Source organism: Meleagris gallopavo, chromosome 1 (genome assembly GCF_905368555.1).
Source record: "Meleagris gallopavo chromosome 1, MGAL_WU_HG_1.1, whole genome shotgun sequence".
Lineage (NCBI taxonomy): Eukaryota > Metazoa > Chordata > Aves > Galliformes > Phasianidae > Meleagris > Meleagris gallopavo.
The window spans coordinates 161,420,562-161,440,100 of NC_139404.1; positions in this window are offsets into that span (position 1 = coordinate 161,420,562).

A 19,539-nucleotide genomic window follows, 5' to 3' on the forward strand; every position below is an offset into this window, starting at 1 on the left:
CTTAGCCTCAGAAGATTCAGAGATTAAAATACTAATAGAGTTAGATTATTGTTTACGAAGAATAAAATTAATGGATTAGTGAAGAAATGTCTAGAATTGAACAAGGTCTTCTCGGCATCATCCAAAACGAATTGCAGAAGAGAAGGAAAGGGACACTATAGTCTTCTAACACTCCAAAAATACACCATTATAAAAAATATCCCCAGGAAAACATAAGAGTGGTAAATTGCTTCTATCTAATCAGATCTCTAACATGAGTTCGTACTGGCACTGAGGGGACACAATGAAGATTGAAATGTACAATATTTTTTTCCATATAGTTGTTAAGAAAACCAACAGTTACTACTGAGATACATACTATTTCAGATCAGAATCTTTACTGAGCAAAAGGAACAAACAAAAAGTTAGCAAAACATTCCCCATTTTTTTAGAATAGTAATCACAGGCACTCAATTTCAAGTATCACTTGCTATTTATTAGAAAATCATTACTCGTTTGATACATACCTGATTGCTACAAAATTTTATATAAATCCTGCAGTATCACTGAAGTTCATGTCATTAATGTGAATATATGCACATGTCTGTGTGTGCATGCATTCGCAGAATCCCTCAAAACATGTGACTTCACGTCTTTAATTTAACGTTTTCTGTTAAACTGCCTGTGAAATCTTTCAGAGTCTTAACATTCTCAAGTGATAATTTACTTCTTTCAATACTTAAATGCTGACAAAATCATAATTTTATTTTAAAATTTATCTGAATGCCTTCTGGGAATAAATATGTGTGATGCTTTGATTTAAAAATGCCATGTTGATTAGATTAATCACTACAGTAAGAATTTTATTGAAATTTGACATTAAAAAGTGTGTTTGTTGGAACCAATTTTTAGTCTTCATCTCATAACTAATCCAAAATGCAGAGTATGAAAACTAGGTACAGAAATAGTCAAGTAGTAAATAAAAATATTACTTTGATATTAATGAACATAATTTTACATATAAAATATAAAATGTTTAATGAATTTTCTACCTGATATGGAAACCTGTGGAAAATGTATTTACTAAGGTAATTTAGAGAAAGATCATTTTGAATAAGTTCTTAATAATAAATTGTTTGCTCACCTTTACTGTTTGAGATTTGTTGGTAACGGTGTCTCTCCCCACCAGAAATTGATAAATCTCAGTAAAATCTTTCTGATTTGTATTTCCATATTATGCTACACATTGATAGTTTGGATCAAGTCTGACATCACAACATGCTGAAACAGTAGATATGATACACAGCAGGATGTCAACTGTGATGGGACTGTAGCCCTCAGTCTGGACCTTCCTGTTTGCTATCCAGAAGTGGCTTTTCCCTTGAATTAATGAAAAACCATCTCAGAGGAGCTAGATTCTTGAATAATTTCAATGTGAAATGTGTGTATATGTCAGTGTGTGTACCCATTTCAGAATACAAATCTTAGCATACAAGATTGCGACCTACTCACTATATCCATACTGCGGAGCAAATGCATTTTTTACTGCATTTCACTGAATGGTGTAGTTCTTTTCTTGCAACCACATTACCGAAATTCCCAATGTACAAGACTAATAGCCTTTTTTTTCTATCTTCCAAGCTATAGCAGCTAAATATTCTTGTCTTGCTAGTATTAATTTAATAATAAATAACCAACCTTTTTTTTTTTTGCTTTGTATAATATTGTTCTCCTACACCTCCTCCACTTATTGTGTGAGTGTTATTTGTGTACAAATTCACACTCACACAGGCACACAGAGAAAAATCTACTCCAAAATTTTCTGTTGAATTCTCCACAAGCTAATAATCATTAGAATTGCCACTGGTAATAAGATTCAATATATCACTAGCTCTGTTAATTCCTTTATGCTTAATAACATGAAATTGAAGACATATCTCTTCTACACCCTTCTCTCACCTCCTTAACTTCTTTGCTTGGTGCCTCTGGTAATACTTTTGAAAGTTGTACTGTTATTATGTTACACATGAAGTGAAATGTATCATATAATGTAGAAACTGTACTGTGGTTTGTCTTTACCAAAATTTTTACAAAAAGATGCAGAAACAAGAAGCATTCAGTTGAGTTTGTTGCTCACTTGAAAGTACTTTTTTTTGTGTTACAACAATAAAAAACATGAGGTAATGTTAATAGTACTGTTAGCTAATGTTAATCATCCAACAAATTTCTTTATCTTCCCCGGAAATTCTTAACAGAAGTGTATATAAGACTCCATCTAAGCTTTAGTGGGTACAATCACATTTTCATGAAGCTTGTGCAAGCGTTTCTGTAAAAGTATGGGCTTTTTTTCTGCATTGGTTGCTACCATCAATCATTTGATTCTCCATGGAAATTTCGCATATTAGTTGGCCTGTATTGTGGATTTGATGTCTATCCTGCGTATACAAATACATGGATGTTGAATTATTTTTTTTAGATTTTAGTCACATTTTTAGCTTTAGCTTTTACATAGCCCTCAACTTTCTTTAAAATAAAAATACCCATTTTAAGCACTAGTAGACATTTTAATTTTTTCCTGATAGTTTCTTTTTCAGAAAGAAATAAAAAAATGGTTCAATTTCAAGATGTGTAAAAAATCCTCCTTTTTTTGGTCTGCTCCTATCTGCAATTCTTCACTATTGTTAGTGTAAGGCATCTAGGAATAGCCCAACATCCTATGAAAATGCAATATCACTGCCAATATATACATATATTTAAAACTCTTTTTCTTCCTCCATATTATGCAACATCTAGATGCACACATGCATCTTGACATCAAACTGCCACAGCACTCACTTGTTTAACAAAGTTGGCAATAGGGAAAATATTATGCCAGCTCTTTAAAGTCTGAAATGCTTACCTCTCCACTTACACATGCAGTTCAGCTTGCAGTCAAATAATTGGGTCTTAGATACCTGAGAAATTGCTTCTCTCTCTCTCTCTCTCTCTCTCAAATTCCCAAAAAACTGCTATTAAAGGTCACACTTTCATTCCCCAATTGCTTTTCTCTCAGAAAACTTCACTGTGGCACCCTAGTAATTTGCTTCCTTTTATCTGTTGATTTTCGAGTGTCTTAAGTCAAAGTTAGAGAGCAGAGAGTTAGCCTCTTTACCAGGTTTTCCTTCTGATTGAGTTTGAGATAACTTATAGTAGATTCAAAATGCACTTCAGTAACTTATATTTATCTTAATATTGTATAATGACCAATCATACAGTTTTGTACAATTATTATCTTTTTCCACAGTGTGCGGGTGCAAGAGAACTCTTTAATTTGATATGCTTACTATGCATAGCATTGAAAATGACACAGAGAGAAGCTGAAGAGATTTGGAATCATATTTTTGGTGGGTTCTTCAAGTGGAAGCCATCTCAACTGGAGCAATGCTCTTTTCAACAGGATGTGACTGACAAATGAGGTACAAAACAGATGCACAGGCAGCTTAATCTGTTGTCTACATGTAGTCTTGAAGGAAATCTTCCTCTTCCAAAATTGCCTTAGTAGTTATTGTAGTTGTATGTGTGCAAGTGCATGTAATGTATATTCTCATTTGGTGAAATGACTTTTCTCTTAAACATCAGTTTAAATTTCGTATTCAAAACTCATAGGTTTTTTTCCTACTTCTCTCCCTCTTTTTTTATTTTTTATTTTTATTTTTTATTCCAGAAGTAAGCTAACTTTTACACCTCTCAAACTAAATAAATAGATTTTGGGAAAACTGGACATTCAGCATTCTGAAAATCAGCTACTTTCCTATTGCCCTTTACAGTGAGCTGTGCTGTTCTTAATTTAAAACTCTTCTCATTACTTTTGCAAAGATGATACTAGCTCCTCTTTTTCAGGTGGATTTTCTCTCCCTACTTCAATACCCAGTCCTTAAATTCCCATAGTTGTAAAAGCAAATTTCTGTCAACATCAACATCTGCACAACCAGATATTGACCTGCAGGTGCTGAAATTAATATAGTTGTACAACTTTGATGAGACAGCACTTGGAATCTGCCAGTTTTGAGGTAGGTCTGGTTATATCTTACCCAATCTAGAGGCAAAATGATTTAAAAATTTGTTTGTTTTGAGTGGACTTTGAGAAATTCAGTCCAGTGGGTGTCATCCCTGCCTACAGCAAGAGAATTGGAATTAGATGATCTAAAGGTCCATTCCGACCCAAATCACTCTATGATTTTATGACTAAAACCTAGAACATGCAACTCTGTATAAGAAAGCTTACAGTTATATTTCCAATACTAAAATACACACTGCCAGAGAAAACTCCTGGGCACAACTTCATTGCTTGTGCTATTAAATTGTTAGAATGTTTTTGGCCTAGGAGAATAAGCAGATGTCCTCCCAAGTTCCTAGCAAGGTTTAGGATTTAGTACAAACCAGACTCCATTTGCAATAGGCAACATGCATTCAGAGAACATAATAATATAGTCAGACATTATTCCATGCTGAAGAATAGTTTAGAGAATATTTTGTTTACTGATTTAAAAGTATTAAATGTGACTAGGAAAAATAGAATTAAAAAAAATAATAGAAGTTATTATAATTATTAATAATAAAAATAATATTTAAAGAAACTACTTTTGTTCTGCTAGCTATGCCCTCGCAGTCATATTTTGGTTCTCAGCCCGGCCACGGAAACTCAGTTGTTTTTTTTCATTACAAGAAACTCTATTAACTTCATTCTACATCCTAGGAAATTCTCTCTGTTCTCTAGCTGGCCACTTCTCCAAATTAGTTCCTCAGCTCACACACAAAATGTGAATTTCCAACTATTTCCATGAGTCTTCCAAACCTTTTCTCTTTTAGGTGGGCTCAGTTAATCTCATACACAGATTCCTTTTTTAAAAATTTTTGTTGTTACAATTGTTTTACTAGAAGATTCCTAAAGAAACTTCCAAGGAACTTGTTATAGGGATTTCTTGTAAGACTATAGTCCAAGAACATACACATAGCGGATAAACTTCAAGAGGGCATGACACCCAAGCTAATTAGCCACATTCTCAGCAGGGTTAATTAGGTTGAGGGTTGAGTGGAGCCCTGTTTGGAGAGATATGTTGTCTTCAGTTGCTGAGTAAGAGTGTTTGGGCTAACAGAGCTATGCACAGTCCTATATTCATCAGGGTAAACTCCTTTGGAAAGTCTACCATTAGAAATCTGATTTTAAGCAACCAGATTGAAAAATTTGGTTGTTTCGTATCTTCTAATCTATTTAAAAATATAATTTCTGGTGCTGATTTTTTTTTGTTGTTGTTGTTCCCCTCTGAACCTGCTATTTCCCACTCTGACTTCTTCAGACATTTTAGAATCCTGTTTGTTAAAAGGCAAAGCACAAAACATGCTGGCAAGACACTGAAGCAGGTGCACACTTACTGTGTTCCATCATGTATGACTTTGCAAGTGACAGACACTAGACTCTGTAAAAATGATTATTTGCAATCCTAGACATTAAAAGGCATAACAGGCCTTTTTTTTTTTTTACTCCATATTAGAGATTAATCTTGTTAGAAACAAATCCAGTTTATAGATGGGTCATCTGTGGCTCATTCCTATAATTGTGGGTCCCAATTTTTGTGACAGATGGATGAGTTAACATTCTTAATAGGAACTGCATTCACTGAAAATACACTGGGATACATACATGGTATTTTGCCTCTCTGAAGTTGTGAACGGCTGCTTGAGTGGCATTTTGCCTACTCATAAGTCAGCATAGAAGTCACGCAATAGTCTGTTTACATGGACAGTTGGCATTACACTGCAAATGTCACCTTTTTCAAGAATTCTTCATTCCATGCCATTATTACATATTGGCACCACATGCCTCTTTACATGTAATTACATGAGCTGACACTTGCATGACAGGATAGAAATTGTTGATCTGAGAAGAAAGGGAAAGAAAGGTTAGAATTTACGGTTACTTTTACAATAAAAGTAATATCTTTGTGGACATATAAAAATGTTAATTATACATGAAATGGCATGACTCTTCCAATTTATTATGTTCAGATGATTTTACAAATATGTAATGTCTGTTAGCGTCCTCTGTTTTGGCACAGAGAAACATCTCATGAGGAGTTCCACTTTAATATGGTTAAACTGGCTTGGATGCCTCATGCATAACCACATCATTTCAGCTAATTCTGCAATGAAGAGATACTTTTACTTAATCTGTGTGAAATAATAATGTTAATATAAAAATTAATTATCTTATTGATCCAGTTGCTCAAAAATTGTTTTCTTTCAATTTTACTGAAATATTTAACCCTTCCACTCCTCACAGAGTCATCAAAGGGAAGTAAAATAGGAGTGAATAGAGCTGGTCTTACGTTTTTTTCCTTTATTACTTTGTGGTATGGATTGCCCTCACAGGGGGAAAAAGAAAAAAAAAAAAAAAAGAGTAGCATATCATGAAATGGGAGCACAGCAAACAGACAGATAATCTTGATTCACCAGGATGATTGTTACATCCTGGTATCCTTTGAAAAGGGGTGTAACTCATCAATTTCTTTTGTTGTAAAGTTATAACTGCATTTTGATACTAAACATTTATTAAAGAAAGCAACTAGTGACTATATGACTTTAACTTAGTTATCTATGGAAAAGTTAATGTATCTGTTTATAAAAACAGCTGTTGTTTAAGTTGTAGCTAGTCCTCACTCACTAAATACCTCATATGCTACCTGTATAGAATCATAGAATGATAGAATCACTCAGGTTAGAAAAGACCTTAAAAATCATCGAGTACAACCATGACCTAACCATATTACCCTAACTAACAACCCTCTGCTAAATTATGTCCCTGAGCACCACATCCAAACGGATTTTAAACATCCAGGAATGGTGACTTAACCACTTCCCTGGGGAGCGGGAGCCTATTCCAGTGCTTAAAAACCCTTTCTGTAAAGTGTTTCCTGATATCCAACCTAAACTTACCCTGACACAACTTGAGGCCATATCCCCTTGTACTGTCACCTGTCACCAGTGCTCTCGCTGTAAGCACCTTTCAGATATTGGAAGAGAGCAATACGGTCTCCCCTCAGCCTCTTTTTCCGCAGAAAAACAGCCAGCCCCAGTTCCTTCAGTCTCTCCTTGTAGGGCATATTGTCCAAGTCCTTCATAAGCACTGTTGCCCATCTTTGGACCTGCTCCAGCACCCTAGTGTCCCTTCTGTACTGAGGTGCCCAAAACTGAACACAGTACTCAAGCTGAGGCCTCACCAATGCTGACTACAGGGGCAGGATTCCTTCCCTAGTCCTGCTCACCACACCATTCCTGATACAAGCCAGGATGCCATTGGCGTTCTTGACCACCCGGGCATACTGCTGGATCATATTCAACCAACTATCCATCAGTATACCATGGTTCCTTTCCATCAGGCAGCTTTCTAGTCACTCCTTCCCAGGCCTGTAGAGTTGCTTGGGGTAGCTGTGACCAAAATGCAGGACCTGACACCTGGCCCTATTGAAACTCATGCAGTTTGCTTTGGCCCATCGATCCAGGCTATCCAGGTCCCTCTGTAGTGCCCTTTTCCCTCAGGCAGATCAACACTTCCTCCCAACTTGGTATCATCTGCAAACTTACTGAGGGTGCACTCAATCCCCTCATCAAGATCGTTAATAAAGATGCTGAGTAGAAGTGGACCCAGTACCAAGACCTGGGGGATGTCGCTCATGACCGGCAGCCAACTGGATTTAACTCCACTGACCACAACTCTTTGGGCCTGGCCATCCAGCCAGTATTTCACCCAGTGGAGCGTACGCCCATCCAAACCATGGGCAGCCAGCTTCTCCATAAGAATGCTGTGGGGGACAGTATTAAAGACCTTACTGAAGTCCAGATAGACCACATCAACAGCTTTACCCTCATCCACTAAGCGGGTCACCTTGTCATAGAATGAAATCAGGTTTGTCTGGCAGGATCTACCATTCGTAAACTCATGCTGACTGGGCCTGATCCCCTGGTTGACCTTTAATTGGTCCATGATGACTTCTGAGATTATCCGTTCCATAACCTTCCCAGGCACCGAGGTTAGACTGATCGGTCTGTAGCTACCAGGATCATCTTTCCATCCCTTTTTGAGGATAGGTGTCACATTTGCCAGTCTCCAGTCCGTTGGGACATCCTCAGTTAGCCAGGACTGCCGAAGAATGATGGAGAGTGGCTTGGCAACCACATCTGCCAACTCCTTCAGCACTCTAGTGTGCAATCCATCTGGCCCCATGGACTTGTGAGCATCCAGTTTTCAGAGCAGGTCCAAAACTAACTCATCATGGATCATGCAGGGCTTATTCTGTTCCCCATCCCTATCTACCAGCACAGTGAGCTGTGTTCCCAAGGAGTAAAAAGTCATACTATTAAAGACTGAGGCAAAGAAGGCATTAAGTACCTCAGCTTTATCCTGATCCTTGGTCACCAAGTTACCCTTGGCATCCAACAAATGGTGGAGATTCTCCCTAGCCCTCCTCTTGCTGCTGATTTATTTATAAAAAAATGTATTGTTTTCCTTTACCTTAGTGGCCAAGCTCAGTTCTAGCTGGGCTTTGGTTTTTCTAATTTTCTCCCTGCACAGCTTCACTACATGCCTGTAACCATCATATGTAGCTTGCCCACTCTTCCAGAGACAATAAACTTTCCTTCTGTTCTTGAGTTCCAGCCAAATGTCTCTGTTCAGCCAATCCAGCCTCCTTGCCCATCGGCTCATCTTCTGTAACATGGGAATGGTCAGCTCCATGGGGCAGCTGGGAAGGAAGGGGAATCTCTGGGAGGAGTGGCCTCTGCACCACCAAGCAGGGGACTTTTTCTACTGCCCCACACCCCCCAATTCTTCACCATTGTTGCTAGGGAGAGGAGAGGACAGAGGACTCACTGCAGCAGGGACACTGTCTGCCTACTGGTTCCCCTCTGCCACCTGTTTGCAAGACAGCAGGGGTTGATGTGCTCCATGTGGAGCCTCAGCTGGCTGCCATGATCTTGGGGCCAATAGGGTTTGGCTCCACCAATCAACCTCCGTCTATCATTCCTTTATGTTCCTCAGCCTCTCCACCTCCTCCTTCAGGTCAATCACAAGGCTGAGTAAGTCACTTAGCTGGTCGCATGTTACACGAGTGCTGTCTCCCTCACCTAGCACTGCAAAGGCCAGGCTCTGGCACTCACTACAGCCAGAGACCTGCACACTAGCATCTTGTTTTGGGATCTCAGTCTGAGTCTCCACATTTTTCTTGGCAGCAGCCTTCCTTTCATGTGTGCACGGGACCTCTGTCTGGGTCTCCACATTTTTCCTGGCAGTAGCCTTCTGCTGGGGTGCAGCCATAGCAAACCAGCAGACTCAACAGCACTATTCGGATAGCCTTAATGGGTGTGACTGATCAGCCCTCCCCTGTTGCCATTAGTGCAGGCACCACCCACCCTCACCCTGTTACCAGGCCGTTAACAGTTGCCCCCGCGCTTATCACTCTCTTCACAGTGATAACAACCCTCCTCATGTGAAGTCCTATGAATAGGTGGCTTACAGTTTCTCGTTTGGATGGCCCACGTGATTCACACACTCTGCTCCTCCTCTCCTTCCCTGAGGCTTTTTCAAGGCAAGGGGGTGAGGATGCAGAGCCGTTGCCCTGGCAACGCCCACTTCATGTCAGCCACTCTCGTGAGAGCTGCCGGGCTGCTCTGTAATCTCGGGGTTCCCTGGATGAAGGAACCAACCGAAACCTCCCTGCACCTCGTGGTCACTAGCTGCACTTTGGTCTGGGACAGCTCTGAAGCAGCTAACTTTGGCATCTGTGAAACAGTTTTGGAGACTGATTTATCCTAACTGTAGGCATCAACTTGCATGATTTAACGGAGAGTTTAATCTAAATTAGCAGTTGAGGCTTTCTTGATAGTGGATAAAGAGAATGAAGTACTTGTACAAAGTGATTCAGATGCCTTCGAGAGGTGTTTCTTTCTCTTCAGTGCCTGTAAAGGAGTCTGAGGCCTCTTGTTTCAGCCCTGTAGAGAAGTTAGATGGGGTAAATGTGGTATGTTTTTGGGTTCATTCTTAGTTCAGTTCTGTATAAGTAATTGAGTTTGCCTAAGTGACTTGTACTGCTTTCTTAAAACAATCTGATTTATTTGGCCTGAAATGGGCTAGCAGTAGCCATGCATCCAGTTATCAATGGATGAGGAGTGATAACTAACAGCTATGGAGCTGTCATCTGTTGATAGCTCCAGCTGTTCTGTGAGCCAGCATCTGGCTCCATCCCAGAAAAAACAAAAACAACAACAAAAAATCCTTTAAGAAGTTATTTTTGGCATTATTTTTGCAAGATGTAATAATGCTTAATGTAAACAGGCATTATTTTTGTAAGATGCTTAATAATATTTGCTACATGAGTTAAAAATCTAAGAAAATATATATATTATATATATATAAGAATATATATTATATATTTATATATATATATATAAACTGATCTTGGTAAAGCCTTATGAGGTAAGCTAGGATAACTGTGGTGAAAAATAAACTACAGTTGTTAGTACTTTTAAATATTTTATTTGTTACATATTTCACTGTAGTAAGAATTTATTTAAAATAGTTGTTTATAAATTACTTCAGTAAGTTTTGCTTAACTATTCTGTAACCAAAATTAAAAAAAAAAAAAAATTTGCACAGATTTGAGTGCATTGATTTTCTGAAGATTGTTGATTTATGAGAAACAAAATTGGTAGAAATGTAGCTGTCTAAATTGAAGATTTAGAGAAATATAAAGATCAGGAAAAAGCTAAAAATGTTGTTTTGTGAGAGAGCTATGGAAATGAAATCTCTAAAACTGGATAGGAAACCAGATAAGAAATTTGGATAAAGTGAGAATTAATGGTGTCACAGTGTGCACTCATGAAACATAAGCTGTGCTGGATTGTATTGGTTCCTATGAACACTCTGAATTTCCTATTAACTTCTTGGGAGGTTTCTAGCATTTGCATATGTAGCAATAAGAGCAGAAAAGTGCAATAATGCTGAACTAGAGAATCTCAGTTTCTAAGTAGTTTCACTTTTCTGAGTTATAATAGTGATTTCAGTTGATTTACTTATGGAGCTCTTCTCTTGGAGCATTAGGCTGGCTTTTTTTTTTTTTTTTTTTTAATACAAATGTCACTTGGAAATATGTTCCTCTTGTGACCTCCCACTTGGTATTACAAGTGCCCCAGAAATCTTCTAAAGTGAAGCAAACTAACTACTGCAAGGCCTGGAGGGGAGTGAGAAGAATGACATTTTAAGGAGCAAGCAATTTTTTACAACCAAGTCTGAATGTGACAAAAGCTTCTGGAGCAGAATTAAGGAGGATGCTGTGACAAGTCCAGCTGCATTTTTTTAGGTCTTACATTTAAGAAGTAGTGGGTTAAAAGAGAAGAAAAAAGTATTCAAAGCTATTGAAATATCACCACCTAAATATTCATTAGAACATTTGCTGTTTCTTGGTATGATAATATATTGAAGTAATTCACAGCTAACCTTTCCCAAAAAAGGCCATGATCTTTACAATCTTAAGCTCAATATGCACTTAAAAAAAAAAAAAAAAAAAAAAAAAATTGCACTGCTTCACTATCTCTCCTGAAAATTATACCAAATCTACATGCAATAGAAACCTGTTTTGCCTAGATAATGATCTCCAGTTCTGATGACATTCCATATTGCTCTATGGTAAAACATTACAGCCTTTTGAAGATACCTGATACTGAAACAAAATCAGTTCAAAAAAATAGTATACAGACATAAATTCCTTGTATGAAGATGAGGAAAATATTACATCATATTCCAGAATTTTCAGGATCACTGACAAGAAATACTGACTTCCAAGCAGCATTTTTACCTTTGGAGTTCATGATGTCAATCTCTCTGTGTATTACCAGAGTTTAGTAGGGTTCTAAGACTGCAAAATTTACTCATAGATTTGTAAACACATGAGTAAGCTTCAGGAACACATTGGTAGGTTTTAAAAACACAGTAATGATATTTAGGAACAGCTGTGTTTTGCAGTTCATTCAACTGCAGACAGTCTGCCTCAAGACATGTCTCAGCTGACCTCTTCTCATGCTCCATGTTTAGTCTGGAGGATGCTACCAATGACTCTTCGCTGTCATGGCTGAATGCACTGTCCTCACCAGCAAGGTAATATGTACTTGCTTCCTGGAGTGGGGTGGCAGTTGGGGCAATAGACATTCATTTACAGAGTTCATCATTTATGATATATTTCACTGTCAAATTTCACTTGACTTTTAGAAGTATGACAAGCAATCCTAGCCCCTGTAATGTTCTTGCTTCCTGCTTCACAAGCATCATTTAGATATGTATCATCTAAATATCTCCTGGATGAGGACTATAAGAACATTATTTTTGTTACCAGGCTGCCAATTTAATGAAGAATGGAACATTCAGCAAAATAGAAAATCTGTATTAACATCACTCCAGATAACATAACTGTTTTAACTGAGTTATAATACCTCAGTATGACCTCAGTTATCCTGTAGAATCTGTATGTAATACATATGTACAGTATGAAATAGAAGTATGAGATTGATCTCTTCTAAATTTAACCATAAAAAGTTAAACATCAGTTTGAATAATTCCATATCACTCTGTAGAGAAAACAGAGAGAAGTACCACCGTTAAAAGTTGTGAGACTGAACTTATCTTATAGAAACTGAACATTTAGATGTCCAAAAATACATGCAGATACCTGAAGTTAGGAGAGAGGAATAGTCTTCCATCTAGATAGTCAACTATTCTTTTAAACAAGAGCCTACAGGTTTTTTTTTGTTTGTTTGTTTTTGTTGTTGTTGTTTTCCTCATATGAGAGTCTTAAAGACATCAAAACAGACTTTATTTCTGTTTACTTACATCTTCTACAGTCATAAAGAGTGGGAGAAGAACTCATTGAGAGCAGCCCTGTGGACTTGGGGATCCTGTTGTAGGAAAAGTTTTACATGAGCCAGCAGTGCCTGCAGCCCGGAAGGGCAACTATATCCTGGCCTGTATCAAAAGAGAGGTGGCTAGAAAGGTGATGAAGTGGACTGTTCCTCTCTACTCTGCCCTTATGAGACCCCATCTGGAGTACTGTGTCCAGATCTGGGCCCCCCAGGAGGCGTGGGAAGTTGTTGGAGTATATCCAGAGGAGGGCCATGAAGATGAACAAAGGCAGGAGCACCTCTCCTATGAAGAAAGGCTAAGGGAGCTGAGCTTGTTTAGCTTGGAGAAGGCTCTGGGGAGAACTCATTGTGGCCTTCCAGTTCTTAAAGGAAGCTTACAAGCAGGAAGAGAATTGACTTTTTACACAGTTTGATAGTGATAGGGCAAGGTGGAAGAGTTTAAGCTAAAAAAAGGGGAAATTTAGGTCAGATATTATGAAGAAATTTTTCACTCTGAGGGTGGAGAGGCACTGGAACATATTGCCCAAAGAGGTTGTAGATGTCCCATCTCTGGAGTCCTTCAAGTCTGGGTTGGATGGAGCCCTGATACAGAGATTGGCAACCATGCCTATAACAGTGGAGTTGGAAATAGACGATCTTTAAGTTCCTTTCAACGTAAGCCATTCTATGATTCTAGGATATTATGATAAAGATTGCTTTTACCCAGAAACCTGGTTTTAATTAAGGTTGAGACACTGGCTATTTTAAAAAATATATTTTTATTTTTTTCTGGCTTCAGATAATTCAGCAAGTTAATTGTCATTGTAATTTTCCTATATATCATGCTTAGCTAAAAGAAGAGTAATTCATCACATTTGTCCAGCAACCATAGGAAATATTTTTATGACTGCAAGAATCTAAATTTCCTCATACTCATTCAGTTGAAGTATACGAATAGTGTTCAAGATTAAGTATACTTCTCTATCATAACATCTTTTTTGAATTACCTTTAAATTAAATTTGCTCTCAACACAGTATTAAAATATCATTTGTCATAAGAAATAGCCATTAATATACAACAGCCACCTTCCTTCAGTTCTTTTGAGATGAATATTTTCTGTTGTCTATACTACCTGGCTGATGATTAACAGGAATCCATACAAATCCTTCAGTTACATATTTTATTATTTTTAGTGCTGTTTCTTTTTCACGGATCAAATTTGTTTCATATCACAAGTTCAATGTCACTGGTCTTTTCAAGTGTCACCAAAAATGAATACTGGGCTGTTCTGTTTGTTGTGAATTACATTAGCGACTTCTACTTTCTTTCTGATTTCTGGCTTCCTTATGATGGGGAAATTGGCTCTTCAGTGACCTTTGCCTCCACTTTATTTGCAAATGCCATCTGACTTAGTAACCATTTGGAAAAATGTCCTGTTCATCAAACTTAGGATGCCTAAATGAGCTAGTTTAGGCCCTGAAAACAGTTCAGTCACAGCAATGAAGGACTTCACACAGTACCTTCTTTTTATGTCCTTCTCATTAACAAGCATGTTTCAGCTAATACATGTAAGTCTGTATCATGCCTCAGCATAGACATTATTTTTGCCCTATTCCTTTAAGAATCTATTGGGGTGAAAGACAAGGAGGCTGAAGGCAGTGGAATTAGTGCTTCCATGACATAGAGAAAGAGACAGAAAATACAACTTTGAGGATAATATTGTTTACTCTATTCCAGAAAATTTCTTAGACCAGCATGTTCCTTGCTAGAAGAAAATAATTCTTAGTGTCCCTCTGCCACTTTTGTATAATGTACGGCTTACCTGGAAGGGATAGAATGAAATGCAAGTGTGTCCTTTATTTACTTTATATTAGAGAAAAACAGAGACCTGATTAAAGAGGGGTAGAAGAATAAGTGTCTCTCCGGGCTTTATTCTGCAACATAAAGTCATGGTGGCTGCTGGAATCACAAGCTCTTTGGGTCCCTACTTGTCACAGTTATAAATCTTCCTCTTGAGACCAAGGAGCCTGGTTTAAAACATAGGAGCTTGGAAATGCTACTTTAATGCTGTTCCCTCACCAGTGCTGGGAGGAAAATTATTTTTCTTACACTGTTTAGAGCAAGCAATATTCTGAAGCCTTCATTTACCTCTGGCAATCATGTCATTGAGACAATTTCTGTGAATGTGTTAAATGTCCATTATTTAGTCCTACATTCTGAGCTAGCAAGAGACAATATTTAAAGTATATCAGACTCTCAACAATTATTAAGCACTGCACTGAAAGAATGTTCTGGTCTATGCTCTATGCTACATGTCCTTGCTAGACAGTTTAAGATTCAGTGTAGTAATTGCAATTCAGATTGATTAAAGCAGATGGAGAAGACACTAAACTGCACATTTTCTCTATTTCATATAGGAAATAACTGCTTTGTGTAATAAAAATAACAGTGTGGAGGAATATGAAATTTTATCTAATTGTAATCACAATTATTAAGGTAGTGAGAAGGATGCTTGTTCAGTAGGATGACTGTACATCCTGTCATATATTACAGCAGCCAATATAAATAGATGGCAAAGTTTCTTTCCCAGAAGTTGGAATCATATATGTGGCTGAAGAAAACACCAACTTTATGCACCAGAATTTTCTAAGAGACTAAGAAGGAAAAAAATACGCAGATTGCCCTAAAAGTAATGTCTCCTACTAATTTCCAAGGAAGCTACAAAATATACAACCAGAGAATCATACAGAGTCACAGAATTGCAGGGGTTGGAAGCAATCTCTTGAGATCATCTACTCCAACCCCCTGCTAAAACATGTTCTTTAAAACAAGTTGTACAGGAAAGTATTCAGGTGGGTTTTGAATGTCTCCAGAGAAGGAGACTCCACAACCTCAGTGGGCAGCCTATGCCAGTGCTTTGTCACAGTCACAGTAAAGAAGAACAATAGATAAAGCAAACTCTCAGCTACAAAACTCTGGCTTTTGACATAGTTATGACCATTAGCTATGTATTTTTGATAATGGCGAACAAGAGCCGACATGCTGCACTCATAAATATCTGCCGAAGTGGAGGTGACCCACTGATGCTGTTGCCACTACTGAAATGTAACACTCACTGCCTCACTGTTCTCTCATCCACTGTTTGGCCTCCACCAGTGTTCAGCAAGTGTCAATGAATGTCAGTGAGTGCAACTTCTTCCGCATGGAGGAATTCACTGGCACACCTTTGCTTCATATGCATTCCCATGTCGGATGCCATTCTGTCAGACTGCCCCTTTGCTTCCATCTGTCGCACAGTATCAAAATTCTAGTGGATTATTGGCAGGAAGGTTCAACCTCAAATGCTATACCACTAACATCTGCCTTTGATATCATGGGCAAGTATAATAAAATAGGAGATATTACTTTCAGAATAATACTGGTGAATATATATTTTTAAAAATCTAAGCAGATTGTATACTGGGAGATCTGTACTTTTTTGCTATATTGCTCTGATGTCGGTGACAATTTAATCAAATGTTGGAAAATGTTTAGTCTCTCATAGAATTTATCAGAATGATTAAAACAATTTTTAAAAATATCTGTCATATTAAGAAAAGATCTTCACACATGCATTTGATTCTTTTTAGAAAAAATTCTGTTTCATTTAATTTGCTAAAGAATCCAATATGTTTCTAATTTTCTAAAATTAAGTTTAAGTGAAGAACATATATATCTTATTTTAGAGTTATCTTTTTTCTTTTTCTAATTTGGAAGGTACTGGGGTGAAAGTGGTTGTAAAGGTACTAAGACATATTTTTATTTCTCCTTTTGTGACTAAAAACTAAAAACTTTGGGCTATATATTTTTTATATGACAAATGATAGAAACACTTTTTTTTCTTCCTTAAATATGTCCAGATTACAAGGGGGGAAAGGTAACATTAAAGGATAATATTATATCCAATACAAAAAGACAAAAAGACACTACCATTATAATCTTGCTATTAAGTACAACTTTCATACAGATAATATTTTTAGGAAAATTAAGGGACTGCATTAGTCATAATACGTAATAAGGTATCTTCTGATTGTGATCAGATAACAAGCTATAGTCTGGTGTTCATGTGATCCAATAACTACAGGATTCAATTTTCACTGTTCATCTTTATGTATTCCTTTCACTTGCTATTTTTTAAGTTATTTACACATACAGAGAAATTATTTGTTTTAGAAGAGTAAATTCTCTTCCATTTTAAACTAGAAACTGATGTAGAGAAGGTATACGACTGTAATAACTGTTAGCAAAATAACACAACCAGAGTGATATCAGATCACTTATATTGGTGATCAGATCCAGAGAAACCTCATTACAGACTTCTAGTATTAAAAGGGAAACTATAAACAAGAAGGAAGTCGACATTTTACATAGGTAGATAGTGATCAATGGGGAATGGTTTTGAACCAAAGGAGGGGTGATTTAGATATCAGGGAGAAGTGTTTTACTGAGACGGGAGTGAAGCACAGGCTGCCGAGAGAGGCTGTGGATGCCTTGTCCCTGGAGGGGAAGGAAGTTGGATGGGGCCCTGGACAATCTAGTGCATGATCTAGCGCATGACCTAGCAATTGGCAACCCTGCCCACAACAAGGGGATTGGAAGTAGATGATCTGTGAGGTCCCTTCCAGCTCAAGTCCTTCTATGATTCTATGATTCAGTGATAACCGCAAAGATAAATGACAGTTTATTGACACCCAGGTTTCTATAGCAAATTAAGAGATCTTGCTACAATGCTAAGGTGTGAACTAATATTTGTTGTTCTGCATAGACCCAGCTCATAAGTAGAATATTTCAGTTTCTCTGAAATGATTTTCTTTCTACTATGTGTAATTGATCAACATCAAATGACTAGAAAATAAATTTTCCTGTATCATGCTCTTTTACGCAGTAGTTTCAATGTCTATAGACAGGTATGCATGAATTGGAATAGTTTTGCCATTCAGATTTGAAGCAGTTTACATACTATTTGCAGCAAGGTAACAAAGTGGAAACAATAAGAGGATCTTGCCCATGTGTATTAGTTCAATTTATTCTTCACTAAGTACACTCTGACATGTCTGGTATTTGAATGGTTAGAAAGATCTATTTCAACAAGGCATTTGAAAATCTCTATGTGCATTCCGCAAAATTTTCATGAATTAGACTTCAATGTGTAGTTTTTTGCCTAGCAAGAAACTGTTTTAATTATATAACTGAAATCTATGTCACCAATATACTGTTGTTATAATTACTTCAAAAAAAAAATATATATATATAAAAATATATATATATTTAATCTTCATCCTACTTTTAGTTTTCGCTTCAACAATATTGGATCATTGGATCAATAATACACTGTTAAATTAGAACCATGACTTATTTTCAAGAAAGACTTTTAAAATATGTATGTAGTAGAAAAACTAGCTTTTGTTGTTGTTGTTGTTGTTGTTGTTAAGGAAGTATTCATAATCAAACAATGTTCCTCTTCATTCAAAATTTACATTTAACTGAACAACCAGTTATCTTTAACCAAAGGAAAGAAAAGATGGAATTAATTCTGAATGTGTGTGATGTCATTGCATTTGAACAGAATAAACAGACTCATAAAGACAGAAAGATGAAAAGCACTAACAGAGACAATGAGATTTAGAAGAAAATCTAGAACAAGGAAATTTTTTCTTTTGAATTATTGTCATACTCTTCGTATAGAATAGAATAGTTTGGAAATGACTTTCAAAGCCCAACATAGTGGTGTGTAGTATTTCTCTTTCTTATGCATGATCATTTTTCAGATGTTTAAAATCCAGTTCTGGATACATCTATGATGTAAATAAAAACACCTGAATGGAGAGGGAAGTGATGAAAGTAATATGAAAGCTTTGAAATTCTACATGAATGACACTGGAACTTAAGATAACAGACATATACATTTTCATTCAGAGAACGTCGTATCAATGAAGACTGAGAGAGATGTAGGAAAAATTAAATTAAAAGGAGATAAATGTATCCCATTTTAGCTTTGCTGCATATCACAGGAAATCCAATGGTATGGTGTCTCTATTTGAAAAATACAGAATATAAACTATTAACCAAAACTGTCCATTCTTGTTACATTTTTGAAGAACAAAACACAAATCCAATGACAGCACTATAGTCAACTGAGTATAAATCAGGATAACTTCTATAAATGGGTCATTCAGTACTGATTATTTTTATGTGAAGAAATATCATTTACAGAAATAAAAGTTATCTATTCTTCAAGTGGACAGGCTCATACCTTTTCACAACGGATGTATGAAAAATTACTTCAGACTAAATAATCTTTTTCAACACCGTTGAAGTCAGACTCAAGTTTTGTCAAAAACTTCATAGGTGAGTATGTACTTGGCACAATGTCACAATTTAGCAAAAGTAAATTTATAAAACAACAACAACAAAGAAAATAAGAAAAAATGGTAATTATGCATCTTTACAAAGGTATTATTATAATCTATGTTGTGTCTCCTGTAAAGAAAGAGTTGTTTTAGTATCAGATGCTTTCAAATCAATTTAATTTTTATCTGCTATTTATATTTTATAGCAAGTGAATAACTGCTCACTAATAACAGGCTAGTAGAACAAAA